Source organism: Schistocerca piceifrons, chromosome 2 (assembly GCF_021461385.2).
Source record: "Schistocerca piceifrons isolate TAMUIC-IGC-003096 chromosome 2, iqSchPice1.1, whole genome shotgun sequence".
NCBI classification, from domain to species: Eukaryota; Metazoa; Arthropoda; class Insecta; order Orthoptera; family Acrididae; genus Schistocerca; species Schistocerca piceifrons.
In genome coordinates this window covers 1,046,746,018-1,046,753,171 of record NC_060139.1, presented here as the reverse complement: position 1 = coordinate 1,046,753,171, position 7,154 = coordinate 1,046,746,018, and the positions used below count along the sequence as shown (strand labels likewise).

The 7,154-nt window shown below is 46.2% G+C and overlaps 1 pseudogene; it reads left to right on the top strand.

Moving 5' to 3' along the window:
• The first annotated feature begins 6,578 nt into the window (after positions 1 to 6,578).
• LOC124778377 lies at positions 6,579 to 6,696 on the top strand (annotated as a pseudogene).
• The last annotated feature ends 458 nt before the right edge of the window (positions 6,697 to 7,154 follow it).

The window sequence follows — 7,154 nt, the reverse complement described above, 5'->3', positions numbered from 1 at the left end:
GGTTGAATAACATTGGCGATAAACTACAAAAAATGGCTCTGAGGACTATGGACTTAACTTCTGAGGTCATCAGTCTCCTAGAACTTAGAACTACTTAAACCTAAGTAACCTAAGGACACCACACACATCCATGCCCGAGGTAGGATTCGAACCTGCGACCGTAGCGGTCGCGCGGTTCCAGACTGTAGCGCCTAGAACCGCTCGGCCACCCCGGCCGGCGATAGACTGCAACCGTGTGAATTACAACTGGAGAAAATTTACCCTACCGCTCCCCTTTCCTGCCCCACGAGCCTTATACACGGTCTTATAGACGACGCCGACATGCAATAACCAGTCACAGACGGCAGGTGTCAACATTAGCAGTGCAGGGCACATACAGCGTGTCGGAGGGATGCGGAAAATCGTGCTGTCGTTGTCGTGATGTGGAAACGGAGCGATTTATCTGATGTCCAAAAGGGCATGACCATTGGCTTTCGAGCTAAGGATGGAGCATTTCTTAAAGGGCTAAGTTCGTGTACCGTGCATGGCAAAATGGCGTTATCCAAAACTTGCACCGAGGCAACTGTAGTGCACCACGGGTCATAGATGTCAGATATGAATGATGACTGCGATGATGTGTACGGGCGAATAGACGTGCAACTGTTGAGCAACTGATCGCCCGTGTGAACCAAGGGCCTATTAACAGTGTCTCCGTGGTTAATGTTCATTGTGCATGTCAAAATCGCGCTATCCAGAACCGGCGTCAAGTTAACTATGGTCTACCTCGGGCCCTAGATGACAGGGTGAACAACGGATGTGACGATCTACATCTGCATCTACATTTATACTGCGCAAGCCACCCAACGGTGTGTGGCAGAAGGCACTTTACGTGCCACTGTCATTACCTCCCTTTTCTGTTCCAGTCGCGTATGGTTCGCGGGAAGAACGACTGCCGGAAAGCCTCCGTGCGCGCTCGAATCTCTCTAATTTTACATACGTGATCTCCTCGGGAGGTATAAGTAGGGGGAAGCAATATATTCGATACCTCATCCAGAAACGCACCCTCTCGAAACCTGGACAGCAAGCTACACCGCGATGCAGAGCGCCTCTCTTGCATAGTCTGCCCCTTGAGTTTGCTAAACATCTCCGTAACGCTATCACGCTTACCAAATAACCCTGTAACGAAACGCGCCGCTCTTCTTTGGATCTTCTCTATCTCCTCTGTCAACCCGACCTGTACGGATCCCACACTGATGAGCAATACTCAAGTATAGGTCGGACGAGTGTTTTGTAAGTCACCTCCTTTGTTGATGGACTACATTTTCTAAGGACTTTCCCAATGAATCTCAGCCTGGCACCCGCCTTACCAACAATTAATTTTATATGATCACTCCACTTCTAATCGTTCCGTACGCATACTCCCAGATATTTTACAGAAGTAGCTGCTACCAGTGTTTGTTCCGCTATCATATAATCATACAGTAAAGGATCCTTCTTTCTATGTATTCGCAATACATTACATTTGTCTATGTTAAGGGTCAGTTGCCACTCCCTGCACCAAGTGCCTATCCGCTGCAGATCTTCCTGCATTTCGCTGAAATTTTCTAATGCTGCAAGTTCTATGTATACTACAGCAACATCCGCGAAAAGCCGCATGGAACTTCCGACACTATATACTAGGTCATTTATATATATTGTGAAAAGCAATGGTCTAATGCAATGGACGATGTGTACGGACGAACAGACTTGCAATTGTTGTGCAACTGACCGTCCAGATGATCCAATGGCTACTAGAGATGGGTCGTTCGCGAACTAACGGGTCCAAAAGAACGGTCCACCAAGATGAACGGAACGAGTGAGGAACGAATTCTAAGGAACGATCTTTCATAGTTCTCTTCGGTCGCGGCTTTCTATTTATAGTTCCCGGTAACGGGAAACGGTCGGTCTCGTTCCCGCAACGGCACGTCGGCCGATCTCGTTCCCCAGCCTCGGTCCCGTTCCCGTCTGTCTCGGTCTCGGTCTCGGTCTCGCTCGGCCGGACTCGACCTTCTTTGCGTGGCCACTCGTCGCAGTTCCACTGCAGACTGCTCCAAGTTAGTTTAGTATCAAGTTGTTGTTGTTCGTTTCGTTCGCTTCGCACGTCCATTCTAGATCTCTTTCAAACCTTTTTTGAACTCTGAACTTGTGGTTCACTTCGTATTCTATTCAGCGTCCACGACCGATAGTTAAAATGTATTTTATAATTACATAAAAATTACATGGTATGTAATACATACATCTTTTCAGGTAACAAAATGGCGTATCAGCTTACTTCACTATTTCGATAAACAGCATAACAAATACTTGTAAAAAGGTAAGATTCTTTGTTATTACACATGCAAAAGATGTCGGCACGGCACGCACTAGTGGCCATTTTCCGTCTTTCTGTGATCCCAGGTAAAACGGCATGTTCATTGTTATGGAAGGCAGACCGACTTAAAACCGAATGAAGCCCACGCTCCGTAATGGAGTGAACAGTGTCGCATTTTGTAAAGAGAATGTGTTAACTCCCACAATATTATTTCAGTGGTACAGGATGGCGCACGAGAAATCGGCTCCGAGCACTAGACCGCTCATTGTCGCTTACCAATCGTCATCTGTTGTTTTGAAGTTGTTTGCATTAGCTTGTTATTTCTTTACTGCCTAATTATTACATGCTTGCCTATTCTGCTCGTAGCGATCAACAAATCGTGCGTAATTGGCGAGCAGTCTGTACTCGGTGCCGGTTTTTTGTTCACCACCTTATATTATTTCACTGCGATTGTTTCACTGCGTTGGCTAAACGAGATGTTTTGCAGAATCACGAAAATTACAAGTGTGTGAGAATTCTTTTATGAATAAAAATTCTGTATTCCAGGGGGGGAGGCAATTGCCCCCTCTTGGAGCCTTCCATCTTCAGTCACCTATGCTACTAATTTTCAATTTTTCATAAAAAACCATATACCAAACACAATGAACGGTGAACGAGTAAAACTGAACGGTTCCCAAAAAAGAGCGATCACCAGTAAACTAGTTCCCAAGGATGAACGACTTTGCCCACCTCTAATGGCTACCAACAGTGTCTCCTCAACGACCGTTCAGCGAACATCGCTCCACATGGACCTCCAGAGCAGGAGCCTGTTTCATTCACGCATGCTGACTACAGTTCATCGGAGACGAAGGCTGGAATTTGTCCGCCAGTATTGCAAATTAACGTCCACTGAGTGGCGACTGGTGAGCTTTTTAGTTGAATCACGTTTTATGCTCCATCGCATAGATGGACGTTGGCGTGTACGGCATGAAATGCCTGAAATCAGAGACCGTGCAACAATCGTCAACTGCAGGAGGGAGTCTTGTGATCTGGAGAATGTTTTCGAAGCATTTCCTGGGTGATCTCGTCAGTATGGTAGGCACAATGGACCAACAGAAGAACGCATCTTATCGCTGAGGAACATGTCCACCACTACAGACATCTGCTTTCCGTCGGGACGATGGCATCTACCAGTAGGACAATGCAATGTGTCACAAAGCTTATAGCGTACGTGCTTGGTTGAAAGAGCAACAAGATGAGTTTACCGTACTGCCCTGACCAACAAAATCTCCGAATCTGTAGGAGCATCTCAATCGAGCTGTTCGCGCCATACATCCTCAACCGATAAACGTGGTGCAATTGACCAAACTTTCCAGAACCTCACTGATTCTCTTCTAGCACATCTGGTACCGATCTGAGCCGCAACACAGTGCCATTTGAGTGTTTTATTGCTTATTTAAGCACAACCCAACTTTCGGTCTTTTACGCCATTTTCAAGCATTCGATTTTACGTCTTTAACATATATTTGTAACCTTCCCATATAAATAAAAAAATGAGATTTGGATAGTTAAATTCTGATTTATGAAAACTGATAAATCTTAACTCATGAAAAACTGATAAATTTTGAGCAAGCAGCGCTACGCCAAGGCCCTGTGAAATCAATCTGAATCTGACCGTGAGAAATAAACCGAAAAATTCTTACCTCGTGATGGTGTCGCCCGATAATGCTATCTATATATCAGCTCGTAAATGGCACAGCTTAGTAAAATGCTGGCCTATCTACTAATAGGCCTGCTGCATAACATTTGTCTCAGATCTGAATTACTAGAAAAACTGACTTAGTGACACAGCTGCAGAGCTGGTCGTCTGATTACTAAAGAACACATGACTATGATCTGATACAAATTATGGAATATTTTAATTTAGCTAAATGACTGGATCGGGTCTTACTTTGTTATGCTAATTATTGCTATTCTGATCAGATGAAGCGTCATCCGTCGGTCATTTTTTGAACTTTTGTAGAACTTTTGTAGTTTTTTGGTTCTAATAAAACCCCATATCATTCCAAGCATGTGTGTAAATTTTTACCTCTCTATCTACATTATTCCGTGGTTTATTAAGTTTTCAAATTTATACTGACTTTTTGATCACCCGGTATGTTAAAGACATAAAATCGAAAACATGAAACAGGCGAAACCTAGGTCGTGCTTCAATAAACAATAGAACAGCCAAATGGCGGTGTGTTCCTTTAAAAAATATTGTTTAACGGTTGCTCAGCAACGTCAAAAACGTGTCAAGTCTCTAATTTCTACGCGTTCCGGTCTAAGACAGTGCTGCACAGAACTCGAGCACAGAACTTCTTGCAGGAGGAACATATTTAAAGAACGCCCCCCGAGATGGAAGGCTGGCGAAACAGTGACTGATTACTGGCTTTTCGTGCGGCCTACGGCCAGCCGCCGTCCGTTTAGAGCGCGACGTCTTCGGCTGCGGAGCACAAAGCGCGGCCGCGGGGACGCGGAACATCCGTCTACATCAGGGCCCGCGTTTTTAGCCCCGGGACCGGCGCGGGCCGGCCGACTCCGCACCCGCCGAGGCACCTGCGGCCTAGCGGGAGCGCGGGCACGGCCGCCCATTATACGCTCGGTGAGCCAACCGACAATCTGCCGTTCCCCATGCCGCCCATTAAATACCGATTCCCTAGTTCCAGAAACGCGCGCCGCCATTACGACGGGCTCTGTTACTGCTCATCCGCCTCTTGTAATGAGCGGGAGACACAAAAACGCTTCTTCGCCCCGAGAAACAAAGCAGGCCTCGCATTACTTGCACAGACGCCCCCTCCGTGCACTCCTCGCCACCCCTACCCCAACGGGAACCACCTTCTTCCTACCTCGGTGTGTCAAGGACGCGGCTGCACCTGGCCGTTGTCTTCAAAACGAGAGGCAGGGAAATGTTCCGTGTCATTTACAGCCCTACGTAATTGGAACAACTCTTCATTTGTGTGGCCATATTGTCTGTACATGCTTTACAATTCCTGAGGATACTTTTGTTCCGTCGAAAATGCGAGTTTTTCTCACTAGACACGTTTCGCTTTATTGAAGTAAAACGATGGTCCCCAGCCTTTCTTAGACCTTTACCCCTGAGTGCAATCAGACATTAGCTAGTATACCCGTGCCCTACTCTCTCCCCCCCCCCCCCCCCCCCTTCAAAAATGGTTCAAATGGCTCTGAGCACTATGGGACTCAACTTCTGTGGTCATTAGTCCCCTAGAACTTAGAACTAGTTAAACCTAACTAACCTAAGGACATCACACACATCTATGCTCGAGGCAGGATTCGAACCTGCGACCGTAGCGGTCACGCGGTTCCAGACTGCAGCGCCTAGAACCGCACGGCCACATCGGCCGCCCTTCTCCCCCTTCCCCCCGCCCAGCCACATTATCACTAACTTCAACACCTAACTAAACTGCAGAATGGAAGACTTTTCTTGTTTTCTTGGAACACCTTTATTTTTAAAATGACGGAACATGAATGATATTTAGTTGTGTGTATGTGTGTGTGTGTGTGTGTGTGTGTGTGTGTGTGTGTGTGTTAGAATGAATGACGAAGGAATTCCTGGTGCATCGCAAGCGCTACCCACAACTCCTTTACAGGTAAGAAAGCTAACTGCCCACAGTGAGGATACACACTTGTTGCAAAACATACTTCTCCCGCATTACTTCTCTCCATTGCGGCACTTGCTTGACCTGCACACTGCAGCCCCAATTAAAATCAAACAGATTCAGATGTGTGCAACTACATTTACTGTTCGTAAGTCACTTTATTGCTGCACTCCTTACTTCTGAACTGGAAGAAACTGGACGACTTGAAGCTGTTAATCCTTTATGTCTAACCACTCTAATAATAATAATATCAATAATGCTACTACTACTAATAATAATAACACTGCACACAGCACTATAGCTGCCCTCATGTACTCACGGCTGTGTCGTGCTGTCAATTAATTCATTTATCGGTGTCGAACCGAGCAATGAGCAATAAAGCGATTTCTGGACTACTGCAGTTAGTATCTGCATTCTACAACTTGGAGAAGACATTTTCTTGAGATATTTAGCATCTGTTACGTATAAATCTCACTTTTGTCATCAGCGATATACAGGATGAAGCAGTACCTACGTGTGTAGTGGGTGAACAACGTCAGGAACCTGTAACCTCCACCGCATTAATGCTGCTAATTTAGGACAAGTAATTATTGATGACTCTTATAATCAGTGCCAACGGCCTTGCAGCCGTGGTAACAACGGTTCCCATCAGATCACCGAAGTTAAGCGCTGTCGGGCTGGGCTAACACTTGGATGGGTGACCATCCGGTGTGCCGAGCGCTGTTGGCAAGCGGGGTGCTCTCAGCCCTTGTGAGGCAAACTGAGGAGCTCCTTGATTGAGAAGTAGCGGCTCCGGTCTCGGAAACTGACATACGGCCGGGAGAGCGGTGTGCTGACCACGTGCCCTTCCATATCCGCATCCAGTGACGTCTGTGGGCTGAGGATGACACGGCGGCCGGTCGGTACCTTTGGGCCTTCATGGCCTGTTTGGGAGGAGTTTATAATCAGTATTACAGTAATACAAAATTGTGATAATAGCAAGATCTTTTGAAAATGACTTAGTTTCGTGACTGAAACAGAATCGAATCGTTTAGTTTTTAACCCTCAGAAAATATCATTTTACCCTTCAGGGGGTAATTATCCCCAGGATGGAAACAACCACTAAAGTAAAGCGTCATCAGTGGTGACAATTTCTGCTTTTTTTTTTTATTTTGCGCCTACATCAGGAAATGCCGTCTGCTAGCACG